The 23,527-nt window shown below is 39.0% G+C and overlaps 1 protein-coding gene across 11 annotated transcripts in view; it reads right to left on the reverse strand.

Moving 5' to 3' along the window:
- Positions 1 to 23,527, reverse strand: part of MBNL2 (muscleblind like splicing regulator 2) — a 106,748-nt gene that overhangs the window by 75,406 nt on the left and 7,815 nt on the right. The window contains exon 1 of one of the 11 annotated variants that reach the window (XM_015627546.3): positions 14,491 to 14,697. The exons of the other annotated variants lie outside the window; for them this stretch is intronic. The gene's annotated coding sequence lies outside the window, so the exon portion shown is untranslated. Of the gene's footprint in view, positions 1 to 14,490; positions 14,698 to 23,527 lie in introns of those variants that run through there. 11 annotated transcript variants of the gene reach the window in all.

A 23,527-nucleotide genomic window follows, 5' to 3' on the forward strand; every position in this document is an offset into this window, starting at 1 on the left:
GTCAGAAGACAGGATTAAAACCAAAATCAAGCTTTTGGTTCTCCTCTGAACTATTGTGGAGTCACAAAAATTAATAATCCCTAAATTCAAGAAACAAGAGAAAATAGGACAGGTTTCCATGAAACATTATCCATTCTTTGATGGCAAATATGAATGGGAAACCTTTCTGTCTCCATAACATTTTTAAGAAGAGCCATCCAATTACAGTAGAGCATGATGAATGCATTTTCTTCCATAAATTTCAAATGAAACTTATGAACACTTCTTTAATCGCTTTCAGGGTTTTTTTTCCACTTTAAGATGTTAAGCAGCTCCCATGTAGCATTGAGGAAACTAGTATTGCTCAAATGAGGAAGAAGCCAGAACTGCCGTATCGGGGAAGCTGCCCACTTGTTTGTGGCTGGTAGCCAAAAATACGAAAATTCTAATCCTGGGTCTTGTATTAATTCAACATGAATCAGCTAAAGTCAAAAGTGTTAGGACTTACAAAGAAAGCATTATTTATTTTATTTGCTTGACTTGGAGATCAATTATTGCAACATCTCTTTGCCTGTTATACAACCAGTGATAAACACTACTGAACAGTAATTCAGATGAACACTTTACACAGAGACAATCCTAACTATTTTATTTAAGCTGACTGAAGTCCGGGGACAGACTAGAAAACACCAGTCTGCTTTATTTAAACTGAGCATGACCTTCAAATCAGTTTTGCTAAATGAGCCATATTTTCCTTGTCACGACCGCTAACGTGCCAGGTTCAGGCTTTTTAGTATGTCCCCCACTATTTACAGTACGGCAATGAGCTTCTTGTTAAAACCTGCCGCTTCCCTTTGAAGCTGGCTTTACAATATAATAACACTAATGTCCTTTGTCCCCAGGGAAATAGGTGAGGAGGAAGGTGTACCACTGACTGTGAAACAACCGACACAGCCTGGGAACTTTTCAGCAACCCACTGCACTACTTTGCTAATGGACCGTGAAATATTTCTGCTGAACTTTGGGTCAGTGGATGACTACAGCCCACAAGAGTATTTTCTAATACCAAAGTGCTTTGAAGTCATGCTGGAAAAACTAATGCTTATTATGCTTCAGTTAAAATGCAATTGCAGGAAAGAATTTTCTTCTTCTAGCAAACTACTTTTGTTTTTATTCTACTCCTCCTCTCTTGCTTTGTACCTTCTCACAGTTTTCAACTTAAAACACTTTCTAAGTCCAAATTAACCTGATTTTATCCTCTAGGTATATGAATTTCATACACAAAATTCTGTTCCCACCTTCACAAGAGGGCAAAAGCAATTTCTGTTTCTGTGCCTCGGCAAGCAGAGTTAATCATCCCCGGCAGCAATGACGTTACCACTTGGCCTCTTGTGGACACAAATGTTTTGCTTTTGGCAGAGTGCAGCACGTAATAGCTATTAATCAAACCCAATTCCCCAGGAAAGGGTACCCCAGTGCACTAGGAGCTCCTACTCACACCCAGCTGCAGACATGCATTTTATTTATGTTTTTTTAGGACTGTAAAATATTTAGAGAAAAGTGTGCTTATGTACTGTGAAATTTTTATAGACTGGCATGGAGGGAACGTGTGATCAAGTGACTGTTCTCACCTGCCAAAGGACCGATAACATGCTGTTACATAGGAGCACAATCTAAAAGAGCTCAGGCTGTTGTCAATTTTCTATTTTCTCTAGTCCACTTTTGCTCTAAGCCAAGAAGACAGAACTCTTGCTGAAGTATTTGTTTATGTGACAAGCAGCATCCTTTTGCACTGAAAGACAATGATAAGTCTGAATAAACCAAGCACTGTATGTAAATTAACAACATGTTGAATTTGAAAGCTGCACATGTTTTAAGACTGCCAACAGCATTATTAATAATATACTCCAGCAAATTACCCAGCTCTGGGAAGTTGCATGGTACATCCAAACCAAGCTCCTGAGGCGAGGGCAGCAAGAGCACTACTTAATGCTATTAACTCCGACTGCCTCTAAGTGCTAAACCTATTCTGCTGAACAGATTTCCTACACTAAATTCAAGAGCAACACTGTACTGAGATAAAATACCTGCATTCCTGTGCCATTTTCTCTACCTTTTACCTGAGCACAGGATAACAACACACACACGGATGACCTTAGCAGATGAGTCAAAGAGTCCATCTTGCCCTAAATGCAGCCTGAGACTATGGCTTATATTAGATGTCTTCAGAAGAGTGCAGAACCAGGGCAGGCAGAGCGTGATAATTTCCAAGAATTTTCTCCCAACAACCTGTAACTGATGTCTTTGTATTTAACAAGTCTTGATGAATTTTTCTTCCATGGATTTCCTCAATCCCTTTTTCAAATGCTGCTGTGTCAGAAATGTCCTTTATAATGTGCATTGAAAGTAGGGTACACCAAGAGGAAGCTGGACTGGCTCTCACAATTGTTGACAAAAGCATAGCCTCTCAGGAGAGGAGCATGGATATGGAAGGAAACACTTCAGGACTTCTTTGCAGATCCACAAAAATCTGAAAACCACATTTGGAGCTGGGAGTAAGATGACTGATTACAAAAGCTTTCAAGAGAATCTATGTTGTTTTACCAGTACTCCTCAAGGTGTTAAACTAAAAACTCCAGCAAAAGCGGAGCTTGGAGAAAAAGACTTTTAAAGCCTACCACAAGATGAAGAAATGCCAAGACCCCTTCCTCTGCACCCCAAGCTGCATCATCTAGGAACACTCCCAGAAGCAGGGATCTTAGCAACCCAACAGAGAAGGCAGAAAACCTGAGAGCCCACCAAAAGGAAAGCAGACTAAGCAAGGCACTCATGCATTCTACCAGACCCAAAGCATGTCACAAGCATCTCTAACGTATTTTGGAAGAAGCAACTTACCACAATGGCAAAGTGCTTTTGGCAGGGAAAAGAAAAACCTCAGTAGTGTCTTTAGTACTCAGAGCTGAAGGCTGCCAAAGCAAGCTTTCATCAGAGTCCATTTTATCACAAGGATTCAATTCCCCTTTCGCTCCATTAGTACCATGCACGTAACACATAACACCAGTTTTTTAGTTTAACGTCCAAAACTAAAGAAATCCTCATGAAACAGAACATAAACAAGTGCTTTACTGCTTAAATATCTCACAGGACATACCGCAAAGCCTGATTAGGTGCCTATGCCAGAATACTTCATATCTTACAGCAGTTAAAAAGACAGAACAGAGACCTAACTTTAAAGTCACCTATAGAATCGCAGATAGTTAACAAGTACCTTCAAAGATTATTTATTTTTATATTTTTAAATAGTGTTTTTATACTAGCATTCAGACAGCAGCTGAAATCTCCCACTAAAAGCCATTTTTTCAAAGACCCTTCCCAGTTAAGAAAAAAACAGATATGTGGGTTTTAGCATGGTCTTGAAGCAAAAAAAAAAAAAGGTAGTATTTAACAAGATGGTCTCTACTGGTCTCTTCTGAAGGTAGGTTGCCTTTCTGTATTGTAAACAGAGATGGCTTCCTGCCTGATTATCTTTGGTCCTCCAAGGTGAGTAAGGAAAATTTTTAATCATATTCCATGTAAAGATGATAGTAAGAAACTTGATTTTCAAAATTCATGCATTTGTCCACAAGAAAAAGCAAACAACAGAAAACCCAAAACAAAACAAACATTCAAAACTTCAAAGGCTACCTGTGTTGTATTTCACAATACATAATGCAAGCTTATTCTTTCTGGAATAAAATAAATTTGCATTTAGTGAACCACTGTTCAGCTGTCAAATAGCTATCACAAGTTCAGAAAGAGAATGCTTTTCCCCTAAAACTGTTTTTGTGACTCGTGGCAGAGAAGAAAAGAAGAGCTTTTCTCATATGACTTGCAACTTCTGGTGAATGTCTGTTTTCCTCGAAGTCTTGAATACTTCTATTTAATCCTAAGGCAAATAACAGAGTTACAACTGGAAGGAGTGCACAATAACCATCTGCAGACGTTGCCTACCAAGTAAACTGTTTTTTTCCTGAGCTCCAGGATGACGAATCTTGGATTTGGTGTGCAGTACTGCTGCTGACCTTCCTTTTTGCTTGAGCACCAATTAAGAAGCACTGACCCAATAAAAATGGGTCATATTGATCTGTTGTTTTGATTTGTGTAACATGTCTCCCTCAGTCCAAAAAGCTCACCACCCCTTGCCACTGAAGAAAGTTACTTTTCAACTCAGTTTCATTTCAGAGAGTAACTTTTTTCTTTTTTTGTTAAATTTACAACTAACAGGAGATAAAGTACTTAAACACAGAAAGGCTACACAGAAATAAACTCAGAAAGTTTATTGGCCTACAGTAAGGACTTTGGATGTGTTCATACTCATTTTTGTACCATGTGTCTAGTTAATTTGTCTGTAAGAGTAAGAGGACATAAACTACATTCAGGTTTCTGTAAGGGAAAGAAACTCCAAACCACAACAAAAAAGGCCAGACAGTATCTTCGAAAAGCAACTTCAATATTTAGAGTCTTTGTTTTAATTTCTCTTATCTTAAGATGAGTTGAAAAGGGAATCGATTTAGGCAGCCATACTGACAGGCTAGGCAGTGTTAGTCTCTCAGAGCCAGGCATGTCCCTACGTTAAATCAAAAATTTTCTCAATATTCAAATTACAGCCTCTATTTTAAGTCAGCTTTATATTGTGAAGAGAGCAGTAGGGAAAAAAAACAAAAAAGTCTTTAAAACATTGAAAAATCAAATGCTTTCATGCTTTGACACAATGAATTACAACGGTTTGCAGTGAAAACCAAACACTTTTCCTCTTGGTAGTTTAATAGAGCCCTCTTCCAGACCCTTTTCTACTATCTCTGCTTACCTGTAACTGCAGAGGTTTATCCATCCTGCTGGGAATGGCAGAACAGGTAACCACAGCCTGGCATTTGCCAGCACTTCTAAAGCAATGGAGATGCTTCTGACAACTGAGCACAAGCAACTGGCTTTTGGCAAGAGACAGTTTTCAGCTCACATTGCAGTGGAAAATTTGGACTGGTTAATGTAAATCTCAACATTTTTGTCCTTTTCAAAAGTTTAATTAATTTCTTGTAGTTCAAGCTTAGTGGAAAAAGGATATTTAAAGACACACTTTGTTTAGCACTTTACATTATGTATTGCCATGCACAACTTTTGTGTTAAAATAATTTAAGAGCTTCCTTTAACCATGCAAAAATATCAACTCGATATACAACACTATTTTTGAAAGACAATGTCAAAACTTCTGTGTTAAAAAGTGAATAAATAGCAAAAAAAGGAAAAAATAAATTTGATGTGGTAAAATAAGTAATATCATCAACACCACTCAGAGATAAGAAAAACTATATACACATAAGAAGTGGACTGCTGCTGCTTACACACATTGCTATTCCAAAAACAAGTTTTCAAAAATTACTTAAATGTTTGTTTTGAATGTGCCTCATTTTAGTGCACTATTGCTTAGCTTGTAAATAAGAGATTTTATATCAGCCTGTACACTCTCTGGTCCCTGACAGCTGGTAGGAATTTCTTCCATTTCATACAACTTTTCCAGTATAAAACAGGTGAGACGTAAAATCAAACCAGACCAGAAAATAAATAAACCAAGCCAAACCAAAATAAAAAAAATAAATAAATTAACAACCTCAGTCTCGGTCAAAGTTATGCCCTCTAGTAATCCTCTGCAACTTTATTGGCTGCAAAGTTTGCACTACCAATATTTGGCTTTCACTGAGATAACCACTTTATAACAATGCATAGGTTCATTTCAAATCCTGAAAATCTACTTGAATGCCTCTTCTCCACATTTATCCTTCTGCCCATCACCTGAAAGAACAGAAATCATGGTACCACTTTATAGCAACTGATCAGGACTGTCCACTACAAAAAACAACCAAAAAAACCCCAAAAATACACAAAAACCCCAACAAAAAAACCCCACAAAACAACCAAACACCCCAAAAAATGCAAAAGCAAAAAAAAAATACACAAGAAAACCCCACAAAATGATGAAAAAAACCCAAACCAAGACAAATCCCCCTCAAACCCACCGTACCCCACCAAAAAAAAAGAAAAAAAGCCAACAAACCCCAACCCCTTCAAAAAAATTATACTCTGAAAAGACAGAAAAGAGAGACAACAAAGATGCACTGATATTCTAGCTCTGTGCTTTCTTACAAAAAAAGCTTATTCAATTTACATATTCGGGAGTGGTCAATTTAATTATTATGGTTCTGTAAATTTGAATGGAAATCCACAATTTAAGGTCCATATTTTTTTACCAGATGAACAAAGCCCATCAGGAAAACAACTAAAGAATAATCCTGTATTATGTACCCTGAATTTCCTAACTGCAAAACTGGAGTCAAAAGAGCCACAGGAAAAAAAAAAAATTAAAAATTTTGAAATCAGAAAAGTAGAAACCTGTCCACAAATTTTAATGTCTTATTCCAGGAGAATCATTTTTTTTATCTTCCAATGAAGCACTTCAAAGATTATAATCACCACATTTATCTTTCCCCTAAGTGAAAAGCATGCTCATGTTTTGGTGATTGGAGTCCCAGACAGGTGAAATACAGGTGTTTATCTTCATGAAAGGAGACTATTACTTCTAAATCTGTTTCTCTTTAAGAAAAACAACAAAAGCCCACAAACCATCACCACCTCATATTGATTCCTATTACAAGTATCCTCAAGTTTAAGAAGAGAACCCTACTGTAGCACAGCTATCTCTTTCCCATTTCACTGGAAATCTGAAAACATAAAGTTCATTTCATAAAACCTTATCACCTACAAGTATGTTTACAAGCAACTGTCAGTTTTCATTAAGGAGTACAATTCTGACAATGGTAGGGAAGAGCTAGGAAAAACAAATCCTAAAAGCTCAAAATGAAGCAAAATAAAAGCAAATTAATCATCTCATCTTTGTAAACTGACGATTTTTGTGGAACCCAGTTATCGTGATGACTTAGACCTTATGGATGTTAAAGAAATTTAATTTAAAAGAGAAGCTAAAAGTGCTAAGCCTTCGCAGACAGTATGAAGACTAAAGTCAGAGCAGAAGTTCACAACAAACTCACAAGATTAAATATCATGTTTTACTTCTAATAATATACTGCCATTTTCATAATTAGGTTTGCCAAGAGAGTTTCCTTCTCTGCTTTGCAACAATAGCCATAAGCAGTAAGACAGTTTGCAGTTGACATAAAATTTTTGAGTCATACCTGAAGCCGACTGTGAAGAGTTACAAAAAGATCTCATGATAATGAGTTCACTGGGTGATAAAACCACATCAGTTTTAACATAAAGACAGGCACAAAAATGCAGGTGAGGGGGAAAACAGACAAATAATGAATAGCAAACCCACAACACTGGGTTCCAAGAAGACACTGCTACAGAGGAAAGATCATGTGCACATTAGAGGCAATTGGATTAAGACTTTTGCAAAATATTCAGCAGCTGATGGAGTATAAAACAAGCAGAATACTTGGCACTATCAAAGCAAAACAAAGAAGAATTACACTGGTGTGTATTGTCAGGGAGCATGTAACTCTGGAATGATAAAAGAGTGAGAGAACAGTAACAGTACCATCACAGTGGAAAAGCTTACATTTTCTTTACTGTGGAAAGAGGCAACAGCAAGGTTTTTGACAACAGAAAGAGAAAGAAATTCACATACACTGATGATGAGGACTACCAGATTTTGACAAGGACGTAGGGAGCGTTCAGTCATTTACCAGTGGGGAAGCCATGGAAAAGACAGTTGTTTTGCACACAGCAAACAGCACAGGAGTGAAGCTAAATGGCAAGTAATGTGTTGAAGGTCAAAACTATGAACAAGCAGTTTTAACTTTTCAATTAAAAATTGGGTTATTTAAATAGTCATCACAATCAACAATGGCTAGTATGTTTGAGAAGGAAAGCCCTCCTCAAAAAGCTTTTCACCTCCGGCAGCTCAAGCCACATGCCAGTCAAGGCATTGCTCACTTCTGCCTTCTTCGTTTTTTGGAAGGCAGCTCCTTACAAGCGGTATACTTCTGCAACCAAGACTGGCTACAAATCCACAGGGACACACTGATCCTCAAGCCCCACTGCAAGAAACTCAACCCTTTCACCTTCTATTTCAAACAAATATATTTCAGAGATGACAGACTCATCCCACCTAGCTTTGAGCACTTAAATGAGTCACTGGTGACCAAAAAGCACCATCTCCTTCATCCTCCTTGTGACAATGGGGAGACAAGCACCCGGGGCCACCATGAGGCCACCAACCTAGGTGGACAGACACATGCCCACAAGGACCACCAGACGGATTGTGCCACTGGCTCTGCACTTCAGAAGAAAGATTTACCAACTTGAGAGAGGAAACAAACCCAAGCACAAACAGGTTTGCTCTCAGGCCTTACTCTTTTGCCTTTCAGTTGTGTTCTCCTCCTCAAGAAACTGGGCAAAGAAGCTGGGACAGACAGAGCCGGAGTGAAAAACCAGAGAGATGAGAGGGACTGCATCCCTCCTGCCCTACAGAATTGTCCAACCAGTTCTAGTTCTATGGATAATGTCCAGGATACAGATTCAGTTGCAGGTATTGCTCTCCAGCTCCACCCAACAAGAGGGATGCTGTGGCTTCTTACACCACTTAGGACCTCTCACGCCAAGGATTAAGCTGAAGGCTTGTTCCCCGCTGGCGTTTCCACTTCAAAGAGCTGCTACTGTGGATACTAAAGCCTTTGAAAGTGGCCTCACTGCACAGTCCTGAGCATTAAATGAGGTCTTTAAAAAAAAGGAGGGGGGGGGGGGGGGGAAAGTGGAAAGTGCATTGGCTTTATAAACACATCAGTGGGGCCACTTTCAAAGCCTTTTATGCCATCTCCAATGTGACAGAGGAAGTCTTAAGAGTTTTTTAGCTACCACCCCAACTCCCTTAAAATTATGGCAATAAAGTAATCCATCCCCAAAGTGTTTCCCAGCATTAGCAGAGGGGAACTAAAATACACAAAGGAATTGTAAAAAAAAAAAATAAAAATACGCACGAAGCAAAAAAGTTTTTAAAGACAAGCACTAGACTCCAGGACAGCGGCGCGCCGTGCTGCCAGAGCATGTTCAGCATGCCAATAAGGACTGCAGCACTGCAATCCCCAGCACCAGCAGCCCACGCACCGGCGTCCTCCTCTGCAAAAGCCTCATTCATGCCAGCTGGAGGAGGTGGCCCAGGCCACACCACTTTTTGGCTAGGGGGTGAGGAGATGAAGGTGGGAACGCTGGCATTGGTCTCCTTGCGGCAGACAGAGGCTGTAGGAGGGGATGCTGTGCCACAGGTGAACACAGCCATCAGAGAAATCCCATACGTGTTATCACAGCCTTTTAAGTAAATAAGAGCGAGGCAGTGCTGAAGTCCTGAATCATTAACTGGGTGCAGAGAGAGAACTCCTGCCAGCAGTGAGCCTGCCTGTCCTGCCAGGGGCACAGCCAGAGGGGTCTGCTGACAAACCAAGGCAGCTCTAGGCTTGAAATACGCATATAGCTGCTGATAACAGCACTGCAGATAGTCTGAAAAGTGGAAGGAAATACCTGAAAAATATTTAAATGGAATAGAAACAGGGCTTTGCTGTCCAAAGAGGCAGCCACTTTACCCACCTTGACATTAGGAGGAGTGTCCCACAGAGCTGCCAAAGGAGACTCTGAAGGCACAAACCTGACATGCTGAAAACCAGCATTGTAACGTCATCCTTCTGAACAATGGAAAATAATGGAAATCTTGCCACTTGGAAATTGTAGGTTAGTTTTAGACTAAGTTCAAAACACTGCCCATGACACCTTTAAATTACATAAATCATGACAGTTTTAGAAAACTAGGGGCTGGGGGGACTGAGCCATTCAACATACCTGAAGTGTATGTAACAGAACAGTAGGGGGAAAAGAACCCCAAAACAACAACATAAAATTCCTCAGAAACTCAAGTTAAAAAGTATTCAGTCTGGATTGAAGTGAACGGCAGACAGTTAAAAAAAAAATAAATATTTTCCAGGCCTCTTAAAAGCAATCATACACAAAAAGCATGCTGAAAAGTTGCCTTCAGAATTCCCACAAAAAAAGAGAAAAAGGCATTTCTAACCAAATCCTAGCTTTCTCCTTCTATAGAACTACCACGGGCAAACATTTCTGCATTTTTCCTTACTTGTAATCTCTAATTCTGCCTACTGTCAGAGGTGCTGTGCTCCCTGCAGGAGAGAGGATTTTACAGCTCATGAACCTCCAGACTGACCTTGTCTCTATTTATGAGTTCAGCAATGTATGACACCCAGATCTTCCCAAAACACTTCCCAAAATGTTTATCATCCACTCAGAAACTGCTGAAAGAAAAATCATTGATCTAAACCAGAAAAAAAATAATAGACTTTGATATAAACCATCTGTTCTTATTTCCTGATCCACTTCTTTATGCAACGACTGTATCACTTAATCCCTCCCACTGTCTTTATTAGCTATTGTTTGTGCAGTACAAAAATTACAAAGATGAAAAATTGTATTTTTATGGGTGTGTGTATATTATGTATGTGTGCATATTATGTATGTGTGTACGTATTTGTGTACATATATATAGATATGAAAGAGGAGGGAGAAAAAAAAAGGAAAAAATAGTAAAAACATAATAATAAAAAGAGTGTGAAGCTCTGCATTTATCAATTTGTTTACAGCTGAGCTCTTTTAACTGGCAAAGTTTCAGGTATCACAAGCCCACCAGGTCCTCTGCCAGACTTACGACTCCAGGAATCCTACAAGTCTTCTGCAGAAGCAGCAAACTGCACACTGGCAGTTCTCAACAGCTTTAGTAATCATCAGTAGCACAAAGAGTCCCCTACATAATTAGTATTTCTTTGTGTTAGTTATAAGGATTTTGCATATAATCCCCCTGTTAGGTACGCTCCTCAATCTTCACAGCCCCAGACTTTTCCTTTTTTAGCATGCCTGAAATACTGAACTAAGAACATGACATCGCCAGCATTATCGGAGAGAGAGCTCGATGTTTTAATGGCCCAGTTACAAAAGAGTAAAAAGAAATTGTGGTGATTAAGAAGTTGGCAGATCCTGGAAAGGGGCTGCATAACTTCCTCCTCATGCACCCTCTACTCCATGTAGAGACAAAAAGTTTGGTTTTAAAAGAAGACTTTTTAAAAAGAAGACTCTGTATATCAATAACCAACAACTGTCACTGCATTTGCTAATAATGTATAAGGAGATTAGTTTAATTAGTCAAACAGTTAATAGTGACATTATTTGAACTAGTTTTCAGCACTGACACTCTCTTGAAATGAGTTTTATTTTCCTCAGGCTATAATTTCAGCCTGTTTACAGACCAGCTATATAGCACTGGTGCACATTAGTTAATTATAATACATTGTATCAAACATATCAAATTAGCTCCACAAGCAAAGGTTTTAAAAAGAAAGTACATACTAACAAATTTTAAAGCAAGTGATTTAGTTCTCTCTTGCTAAAATTTTTTAACAGCCATAGTCATAAAAAAAGGAAAAAAATAATTTGACTTTAAAAAAACTGATTCTTCCCTGGAAAAGAAAAAAACAATCCTCAAAAGTCAGAAATTTCTAGTAACATTAGGAAGCACAGTATCAGAAATAGCTATCACATGAAATTTAAATATTAGCAATGTGTTAAAACTATATGCAAAATAATTAATAAGTACTTTCAACTAAATACTCTTTTTCTCATCTCTCAGTATTATAAAACCTGAACATTTTACAGAGTTTTTACAAATAAACACAGTACAGATTATTTCTAACATATTTCTGAGCAACAGAGAAGAAGATTCATTTGCAGCAGAGGTGATACCCGAGTGCCGAAAATCCCACGCAACATTAAGAGCCATTTTTCTTAAGAGCTCAGGAAAAAAAAAATATTAAAAATGGTAGCACATAATTCTCCCACATTTCTGTAAAATGTACACTTACAAATGAAGAAGTTGGTTTGCCTTTATAAAGGCTCTATTGTCAAGCACTATACTTCAGAACCTCTAACTCATTAGAAAATTCTACCTTAGGAAAATAAAGATAGAAATTCTAAATAAAGTAATTATTCCTTGAAAACAGACTACATACAGTAAGGTTACCACACTAATAGCTCTGATGAAACACACAGAGCAATTAAACAGAAAAGATACTACTAAATGAAAAGAGGTACCCGAATCTGGTCCAAAATACTTTTAAAACCAACTATTTACATAATAAATGTAGATACAGAATATTTAGTACCACCTCTACTCTCCAAGACAAAGGTTCATTTACCTAACCATATAAAGCAGTAGTATATATGCACCTTAACCAGGAAATATTTTTTTTAATCCTTTTGTCATTTGATTTTCTGCCAGCAGTTTGATACAAGCTACTTGACTAAGTGATGAAGGCAAATTTTCACTTTGATAGTCAGGCATAACAAGGGTAACTCTATACATTGTGATCTTCAAGGTATGGAAACCAGATACTGAAATTATTTGGAAGTAAGAGACTTTCTTCAGAGAAAAGTTTTCTCTGAAAGCTGCACATGAAAATAGTTTTACTTGCAAAAACTAAATATTTGTCTCATATTTTATAGCTTGAAAAAGATCATTTTATTTGGTTCTAATTATCAGTCTTTGCCTCACTGTTTAACACAATCTGCACACAAACAGCACGTTCAATCAATTGTGATAGTTAAATGTACATATCCATACCCTATGGATTTGTAATAATAATGCTCTGCATCCTGGCATGTGCTTCACTTGTTGGCAGAGCTTGACTCAGAAGACACAAGGTTGTTTTTACCTCGAAGACTGTTGCATTCAAAAATAACCAGTTCATAAACTGAGTATGTGTCAACAACCTAGCCACAGGTCTCCAGCAAGTACTTGGCCAGGGAGCGGGGAAGTTGTATCAACCTTCTCTGAGCAGTCAGCTGTGAGGAGTTGGGAGGTGACATCAGGAGTTCTGAGTACGTGTCCTGCACCTCTCCTTGAAAAATGGGAGGGGCAATGGACAGTTGGTCTAGAAGGGCCTACTTGCTGCAGTAGCAAACTAGTGTAACTCATTCCTAGGATAAAGGAAATCTTGAAACTTTCCCCTCAAAATTACATCACTGAAAGTTTTTTTTAGGTAGCAAAAGGTTCTTCTACCTGATTTCTCTTTAAGAAACTGATCTTTAGTCTCCCTTAGTACACACGATTATTTCTTCTACCGTGTCCTAGCTGAATACAAGTATCTATATACAGTCTACATGGCTATTACAGGATAAATAAGAAGACAACATTTTCTTGTTGTCTCACCAAAGGTTAATCTTGGGGGGGGGAGGGGGGGGGAATTAAAACCCAACTATATTATATACTGTACATATAAAGATGCTGCTATAACACAGCTGAAGTCAGAGTGTTAATTCAGGTAATTTCATCCTGAAAGCTACTGAGCACCATCAATGCAGATGGCAGTCTGAGAAAGTTGAAGAGGCTTCAGCATATCACAGGATGAGGAAATGTTCTCAGAGCCCTCCTGCAACATGATGGTAAAGTTTGCTTCCTATCTAATAAATAATGAGAAGAACTAAAGACTACTCTATTCTTCCAGAATTTTACAGACTTCTGACTAAATATCTCTTCTTTCTCTCTAAAGCATTTAACATAAATCTTCTCCATTCCTTTCTGAGGCTCCTCCTCTGGAAGAAAGTTGATGTGCCTTAGCACAGTGAAATCATTGCTCTAAAAGCCAGCCTGCTCATTAAATTATTCTGCTAGCTGTGTGTTCTCTCATTAAAAATGCATAAAGATCAGATAATTGCAGCACGTATTATTAACCTTGTTTTCCTTGTTTTCGTGTACAGGTTCTGTTTTGCTGCCTAGACAAAGACTTGGAAAGGGCAGCTTTCTACAATAAACTACAATAAGCTAAACTACGATATGAAAAATTCCCCCAGCTTTCCTTGAAGAGCACAAGGAATCACAGCGCAGTCAAAAACACCCATACTTTTATAATAACAGAGCAAAATACTGTAATCTCATTGTATACTTCTACAAATCTAAAACAGGCAGTCTTGGCTTTAGTTAAAGCTTCCGATAGGGAATTATTTAGATCAGCCAGTCTAATTCACCTAAATCTTCAAACATAGCTGCTATAAACTTCACAGATTTCCAGATTGACTCCTTCTCCGTCTTAAAGCTAGGCTGCACTTCCAGACAACAACCCAGCTAAAAATCCAATTAGGGTAGCAGCACTTCTGAAACACACTGACCTATTTCTTTTTTTACTTGTTTTAATATGCATATACTCATGTTCTATTTCTGCAGAGAGCTATTTACACTGGAAATTAATACCCTTTGAAAACAAGTTACCATAAAATCCACCTATTTCACCCAAATAGAATCCATTCACGGGAGAAACAATGTTTCCCCGACTCCCCCAAGCAACACATACAGTATGCAGTATACTGCAGCAAACTCTTGAAACATTCCATAAAAGACAAGGATCCTCCTACCTTGTTTAGCCCTGTCTATTCGACACATTCCCAACGTGAACAGGAACATCTGATATAAACAAACAGCCATATCTTTCCCATCGCATCATGGTAACTAATTCTCACACGAAACGATGAGCAGCCTGTAATGTTTTGGGTTTTTTTTCTCAGAAAGCCTTGTGACTTATCTGAGGATTTTTTTCCTCAGATGATGAAGCAAAGACACAGCCTAAACTCTGTTGCTGAAAGACTGCAGCCCTTCCTTCTCACAGAGCCCTCCCAGCATATGGCAGCCAATCACACCCAGCTTCGTCAGCCCTACTGCTCTTAAACTGATCCTAACGGGATGATTGACACAGCAACACAGCACTTCTAATGTGTAAAAACAATGCATCCATACCAATGAACCAGGAATTTCCCTCGCACAGGGAAGGAGTTTTACTGGTGAGGCAAAGCGATAGCTCCATGAAATAACATACGCAGCAAAAGCAAACAACTCCCTTTCCCTCCGCTGCAACAGCAGCTTCACCATCTCTTGCACAAAGATTTTTCAAAGCTTTTGCTATTTGTAAACACATGCACAATCAACATTTCTGAAACTGCAAAACTGCAGTGGTGCTGTTTTGTTTGTAAAGGTGAGACATGCACCACAATATATCAAACCATCTATCTTTTATTTTAACATGCAGCCAAAACACACTCCGATTCAGGCAGTAATATTCCCATTTTAATACTGCATAATCTTATGTGCAGTGTCTGCATTTAACAGCAATACAACCATAACATCTTTTCGTTTATTTCAGACTGGTTGTTAGGGACTGCAGGTATGGGATGTTTCTCAATGAAAACACAATCTATACGATGGTGTTTTAATTCATATCCATGGCAGACAAATCCCATCAGCAGCATCTAAACTGAAGTCCACGCAATTAGCTTGCAATTGATGTTCATTTGTGTCAAGGTTCTGGCATAAGGACTACGATACCAGTTGCCATTTTCAAGTCAAGCTGTGGGTAGCTCAACATGCTTGGTACACAAGGTCTGCTGTCAACCAGTTTTCCTATACATTTTTCTAAAGTTTTAAAACATAAAAACAAAGCAGCCAAGGATTATTAAACAAGAGTTGCAATTAAGAAAAATACAAAAAGGAGCTTAAGCTGAAAATCAATCTTTATCCAAAAAGGGATAAAGATTGCAGTGCAACAGTACTTTAGGCAGCAGTTTAGGCAATTCAAGCCATTACACAAAAAAATGTGTAAAATGTGTTTAAAATGCCACTAAAAGTTTAGAAATATGAATAGACAAGAGGAAAACAAAGCTCTCATTCACTGGCAGCTCTGTCCCAAGGCCCCATTGTTTCCTGTGGACTATTTTGCATATTATAAACACAGCTTCCCAAAAATCCATTATTCCTCTATCTAGCAAGCAGAAACTCTCCTTTTGGGCTTCACCACCTCCCACACAATTTGTGAAAACCCTCCCCTTCCAGGCATGGCTGAAATGTGTTCTTGCCAAGAAGGCTCCTGCCAGTCAGCCCATACTTTCTGTTCATTCACCCCCTCCATTCGTCTCCATTCTGCCCTATATTAAAAAAAAAACCAAAAAACCAAAGCAAAATCCTCCTCAAAAAAAACCCAACAAAACCACAAATAGTTGATTCTGGTGGGTTCGAGAGACCCTGGGGACAAGGGAGGTAACTCCACCCATTATTAAGATGGCTTGGTGCATCTCATCGGGATTTTCCACATTCTTTTGACTCTGCCAAACTTGAGCTGCCCTTGTTAAAAATTTTCCATGCTGGACATCTGCTGCAGGATTTATTGACTTTTCTGCCAAAACACAGTTTGCCTATTTCTGAGATAGCCTAGACAAAAACATGTTGCTTTGCCATATTTATAACTCACTGGGGAACTCTGGCTCCTCTACCCATGTTGGGACAGCCTTGAAATTTGGCAAAGTGCTGATCCCTTGCTTTTTTGATGTCTTTGAGGGTATTTTTTTTAATATATCAAGGTTTTGCTATGCATATGAAAATATTTTCCTATTTGACAAAACTTTAAAACTAATATTCAGCCGACTCACAGCATCTTTTTAATTTTTGTTTGTGATCCCTACAGTGCAAATCTCGGAAGGTGTTCTGCAGTAAGCATCCGATTCCTTCAGCAATCCGTCCATATGTGGCTGGAAAGGCACCAGCCCCACAGTGCGACTGAGCATGTAATGGGCTCAAGTTACAGGAGATTAGCCGGATTTCCCCTGTAACTGCTGCTCCCATCTGCCAGAGACCAGACATTGGAGCTGACAGCAGGAAGACAACCTCGCCTGTCGCTCTCATGACCCTTCGGCTGGTGCCCCACGGACGTGCGTGAGACAAGCCCTTTGGAGCGCACTGCAGAGGGGTGCCAGAAAGGTCAGCTGGGCCAAAACATGGTGTGAGGCTGGGCAGAGGAGGGACGGCGAGGAAGAGATGCAAGAGCCGGAGTCTGGCTGGTCTAGTCGAGCAGGTTACGACACAGAAGAAGATGGTGGCCCTGCCAGAGAAGGGAGAGTAAGCAGCACAGGCAGCTCCGGTCAGCAGGAGCCAGCCACCCTCTCCACAGACCACAGGCACATCCATATCACAACACCCACCGAGAGCTATTGTGGCCCATTAGTTCGCTCCAAAAGAGGGAGGAAATGAGCGAGTTCGCTCAACCCTTCCCTGCCACAAACCCAAGGCAAGTCAGCAACACAAGCCCTGAAAAGGTGCAGGCTCAGCAGCTACCCGATTTCAAGTGCCACTGCTACACAGTGCACACACTGCTCTTCAGCCACTGCAGAGCTTTAACTGCAGTCAAATGGGGCTGGGGTGCTTCCAGAGAGCACTCCCAGGACTGCTGAACCACAAACACCAAACTAGCAGCCACAGACCCACCCAGATCCTCCTGTGGGTCATTATGTTATAGATTCTCCTGTGACAGCAGATCAGAAGACCCTCAACTCAATTTGGCGTGCTGAAAATACATCACATCCCATTTCTGAACCCTTTAGCTAAGACCCATCAAAAAGTTCAAGAGAAAATACATGCTCTTTCTCAAAAATGGCACTTGAGTAGTACCATAGTAAGGCATGACTTCATGGACTGCACAAAAATAATTTTTTTTAAAATAATTGCTCTGTACATTGAGGAGGGACTAGTTCTCAAATAGAGATATGCCCAGGCATCCATTCATTTTTCACATCAGTTGCAAAGAAAAAGGCCAGAATTTCAATTTTCAGTCCGATTTATACAAACATACTCTATATTTGATGGCAAAACAGCATCATCTTAGAGAAGCTGAGAAATTCAGATGTCAAACTCAACAAAGAATAAACAAAGGTAAATTCCCAACTCAGAAAATGCCATCTGCTCTGCCTGACATGCTCCTGTAATTAATGAATCAAGGGAAAAATGCTTCTATCAGTGACTATTCACACACAATTTTCTGAATGGTCTTGATACAACTTTTGAAGAAAAGTGGACTATTTTGGAAGTAATAAAGAGGAGGAGAACTGAAAAACGCAGAACCCACACAGTTATTTTTCCTTCCTTACTCTTGAATCACAGCAATTAGGTCTAATTCCAGAAACAACAAAACTTGTCAATTTAAAGGGAGTTTTGCAAGAAGGGTGGAACATACGTAACACCAGCACCGAAGTCACCAAGCAATTTAAAGTTGCAGCAGATAGATGATTTTGAACTGTGCATAGATGACCTATGGCAACAGTGACGTTTTGATAAGTTTGGCAATGACAAAAAGAACTGCAAAACTATTTCCTGTGTCAGTAATAGACTCTTCCCTTAGTAACTTCCCACAACTGTTACTACGAGCAAAATTCAGCTTTGGTAGCTATGGTCTGAATGACAGCATAAAGAAAAGTCAAAGCAGCTGCCAAGATTTTAGAACTAGGCACTCATACATAATACCACTGATGCCAGCTTTTGCAAAATACCACAATCTCTATACTGGGGCTGAAGGGATGGTGGAAATCATTATTAAGTTAAAAAGTTTAAAGAGTAATATCAAAATTCCAAGTTACTAATTGGGAACAGGTTCTGAAAGGACAGGTCTAATCTTTGTTTTAAAAACAGGCTTACCACAAGAACTTTAAGTCTGGCTTTTTAACTCTTTTAACTTCCTACCTCCCAGACATCCCAACATCTCCCTAACCTAAGAAAACTGGAGATTGTCTCTGCACAGAAAAGAAAAACAGATTATTCTATGTTCATCATATATATGCTGAGAGAAATATAAAATGGAAACACTCCACAGAAGCAGGCACATATTCAAACTACATGTTAGGAATCAATCTTACCAAAATTAAGGTGGTTCCTGGAAGCTTTCCAAATGCTCTCTCTCCTTCCGCTGCTCGCACAAGGCGTTTAAGCCATGTCTAAATTGTGAGATCCAAACACATGGGTTCAGGCACACATCCAGTCTGCATCCTGACTTTATTTTAGGATGACACCAATTCCCCATTGGGATGAAGACCAAGTACATGTGCACCATTCCTTTAGAGGGTGGTTCCAGTTGGGAAGGGTGATGAAGGCATCAGCCAGAGGAGAATTGCAGTTCACTCCAACCAGGCTTTTGTAGCTGAATGTTTGAGACACATACACCAGGTGCCATGGAGAGCTGAGCTGCCTCAGGATTGTAGCCTTATGCACTTAGCTTGAAATACATTTGACCAAATATAAACAACCACATTTCACTGAGTCACTCTACTCCCCCTCTCTCTTTATAGTCACCGAAGAGAAATAGGCATTTGTGGGCTGTGATTCATCCTATCCCAAAGTAGCTATTCTAAGAGATTCCATCATATCCTAAAAGCATCTGTGTTTCTGTATTGGTTACCTGAGATGGTCACCCTCAGGCTTCTTCTATCATGTCCTTCATTAAACATGTAGGAGATGAAATCTTACTAGAGAAGAAGCCTTATTATGAACATAAATATTTAGATATTTCAGTTACATACACTGGACGGCTCTTTAGATTTTCAAATTCAGTTCAAATAACTAAAGACATTAGCATAGAGCTAAAGGACACCTGTATTTTGACAATGTACAGTTACAGCTTTGGTGTAAATCCTCAGCTTGCCATAAGCATGTTCCAGCTATGTTGCTATATAAGCTACATAAGCTTGTTCTCTAAGCTATGCTGAACATGTTCCAGTTTTTTTTTTCCCCCCTGACTGAACAGCAATCTTTGCACTCACTCACGCCTTCCTCCTCTGAACAACTGATTGACACCAACTTAAACTAAGAGTTGAACTGGGCTTCTCCTCTCAATTTTCTTTTTTGTTTTGGAGGGGGACATTTTTGGGGAGAGGGAAGATTGGTAAAATAACCATTATCCTGCTGATTCTATAAGGCAGATACTATAAATCGGCAAAATAATAAGCTCAGTAAAATAAATTCGCAAACCACCTACATCGCCTCACTTCTAGAACACTGACTTATGCAAAAGTTTTTTCAGGAAAGTGATTCTGTTTTTCTTCATGACAGCTGAATAAAAAGCCGTTTTCAGTTTGCTCATCTTAAATACCAAATCAAAGAAGCATTAAAACATTAAAATTTAAATTTTAATCATCCAAAGCCAGATACCTAGTTTCTTCTAGATGCCCAAGGGAATTTCTGTTGGCTTTCAGTGGCCATTGCTGGAAGGACTGGGTTACTGGTATGTTTTATATTTGCCAGCCCCACACAGATGTCCCAGATATAAAATTGTCTAGTGCCACTTTAGATGCCATATATTTAGATACCTGTACCCATCCAAAAATGCAACCAATTCCCCAGAAATATTCCTATCAGAACAGATCTTTCCAAATCTTCCAGCAGAATGTAAAAGCGTTATATACAAACCAGAAACCCTTTATCAACAGCTGCTGAACCCTATCCAGAATATGTTTTATGAATCACAAGGAATCACAGTGTGAAAGTACAAGCACTATTTAAGCCAGAAACATATACCATAAATTCAAGATGAATCTCTCTCTGCTAAATGACTTCATGTCCCCCTAGTTTGTGCAATACAAATCATGGCCAGGGATTTACCCGATGGAAGACTCTCAAGTTTTCAACTTCAGCTGAAATAAACACCAAATGCTTAAGCCTTCATAAAAATGTATTTCAAGCCCATGTGCTTAGGAAGAATACTTCCCAAATGTGTCAAATTAAGAAGTGAGTGTTGGACCTTTAGGTTTTTCATACTCAATTGAAAACAATGCAAAGGTGTAATCCAGCACTACCCATTGATGCATAAATCATCTTCAGTGAGACCCCCATGTACTGGGAAGTTCTTCCATCACTGATAAAAACACGCTCCTTCCTCCTCAGACCCCTCCATGACTAATTTCCTCCGTACCCATTGTTCTGGCCTCAGATTTGGAGTAGTTCCTATTCAAACCCACAACAGGAGGAAACCATTTGATAAATCACCTTTTCATAAAACCTACTAACCTCAGCCACAGAGTCACATGGGCATAGGAAAACCCTCTTGTATTTCAAGGAACACAGTGGAGAATACATATACTAAATTTCTGTCCCTTATATTGGGGATTTCCAACCTACTGGGAAGACAGGAGCAAGATTTGTCCCCCAAGAAGTTCCTAAATGACCAAAATTAATACTTCATATAACTATATCAGAGAGGTATTCCAAGCAAGTTTTCTGCATGCAAACCCAGTAGTTTTAAAATCAATGTAGATTCAGTTATCAGCCTCAAATATATTTGAAATCCTGCATATAATTCTAGCAATGGCTGCAAATAATACATCTTTAAATAAGTGATATGATGAGAAATCTCTGATTATCCTTTAAATCAAAAGCTCTATTTTATTAATCCATTATAAACTGAAAGGCAAAAGAATGCCACCAAAACTAAGTTACATTTTGAATTTTCCCATCTTCAATCAGCAAAAAAAATAATTCAGCTTGCTCTTTCTAATTCATTAAAATTACCCAATTGTTTTTGCACACTACTGCAATACAGGTGTAAAACACCCTAATTTAACAGGTGATGCTGCCTCCCACTTCCCTACAAGCTGCCTCTTAATAGCCTGAGTCTGTAGGGTAGGTGCTCAGGGGCATGAAGCAAAATCAGCAAGCAATCTCCACTATAAGCAGAGAAAACAGGCTCCAGGAAACTTCACAGAAAATGAAAGCCAATTGGATAATTTTTGTTTTTTAAAATCAGTAAGAGCAGCATTCAATCCCTCACCCTTTTACAGCAATTAATAACCCACACATGTAAGAGCAGAGGACTCTATATAATTAAAAAAGCATTACTTTGGCAAGAAGAGAGGGTCTGGAGTATGTAAGTGCAGGGTTTTATTTCTTTCTGTGAAGTATGGATGACAGGTAGGAGAAAGCTATGCCAAGTGAACTGTTGGCAAGCAACTAGTCTTTTGGTTAACAGGCAGCTCTGTTTTGTGAAGTCTATGAGTTTGTGTTCACTTAGGCAAGCTTTTCTTTAAACATTAGACTTAGATGCATTCAGTCATGAGTTTTGCACCAAATTTCCATTTGCACCTCAAAAGAGGTTGCTTTGTTTCAGCTTGTTTTCTGATTACTGTGAAGTGTCAGGAACACTTTGTTGTATAATGCCTTTAAACATTACGTGTGGATCTTTGCCTAATTACTCTGTCACAAAATACTATATACATGAACATGAACCTTCATTTTTCCCAAATGTCATGTAACAGAAACCAAGTAATAAGTAGCTGTAAACACAAAGAGAAACAAGAATTGTTTTCACACAGAAAAAAATAAGCAAACAAGTATGAGTAATGCAGGGCAAGAAACAAGGTCCTCTAGCAGAAGCACTGTGTGGGATAAAATGGCATCCAACAGCATGACCTCTAAAAACAGCATGTTCCAAGTAGCACATGTCAATATTTAATCCCACCACCCGAAAAATGAAGCAAATTACAGAAAAAATTGCCTCAAAAACCAAAATGCATACAGGACTTCATTCACCAGAGATCCAAAGATGGAACGGAGAGTTTATTTGTAGGGAAATGTCTGTACAGGGATAGCATCCAGCTTTCTAACACAGCTACTTCACCCATTCTCTATTTTTCTCCAACTCTCCTCTTCCTCTCTCTCTCAAAAATAAAGAAGTGTTAGAAATTGACAAAAACATTCATTTGGCTGTTCCCCCTCATATCAGTTCTAATAAGGATAAAATATGACCGCCAATATGTATTAAAAGAGCCAAAATAAGATTATAAGATATCCCGCCTGCTACCTTTGGCTTACTTAAAAGTAGTACTACTAAGCAAAGGAGAATGCAGGGAAAAAGTACAAGATGAAGGTTACAGGTCTTTTGCTATATTTGCTATTTTGTATAGTCTTATGAACTTAAATGCATAGTCTTGTGACTTTAAGCTAAATTTCCCTGCAGGCCAGCTGCCCTTTTGGCAACTGTAATGCCACCTCATCTGCCAAAGCTACCTTCAGCAGACCCATGAGGAGAGGTTTGCCTATTTGGGCAGGGTATTAACCATCAAAGAGTTCCTTCAGGGACAGGTAAAGAAATGTGTACAAAATAAATGTGTTGACAAAAATATTCTGCTGGTCCTCAGGTCATAAATACTTAGGTTAACAATACTAATCTAAGCATAGTACACTGAAACATTACTGTATGAACAACAAAAGCTGTACTGAGGGCATGAAAGTAAGCTTACCACCAAGAATCCCACAGTAGCTGGTCAGCTCAGTCCAAAGTTGTCAAAAAAATTCTTCACTTGAGAGGGGGAGGTGGAGGGAAGGGGGTGGAATTCTCCTAGAAACTTCGATTGTAACAAACATAAGGGTGTTTCTTACCTAGTATAGCTCCTGCTTCAAAAGAAAACTATCATCAAGAGCAGAGTGGGTCAGCATGGCTGTGCCTTGATGAGCCCTGAGAAGCTCAGAGGGCAGATACTTGCTCCTTTGGATGAACTGGTGGTGTGTTGCTCTCCTAGTAACAAGAATTCCCCAACATCCAACCTGAATCTCCAAAGAAACAATCCGTTGTTGTCTCCTTTGGCGTCACCT

Source organism: Parus major, chromosome 1 (assembly GCF_001522545.3).
Source record: "Parus major isolate Abel chromosome 1, Parus_major1.1, whole genome shotgun sequence".
Lineage (NCBI taxonomy): Eukaryota > Metazoa > Chordata > Aves > Passeriformes > Paridae > Parus > Parus major.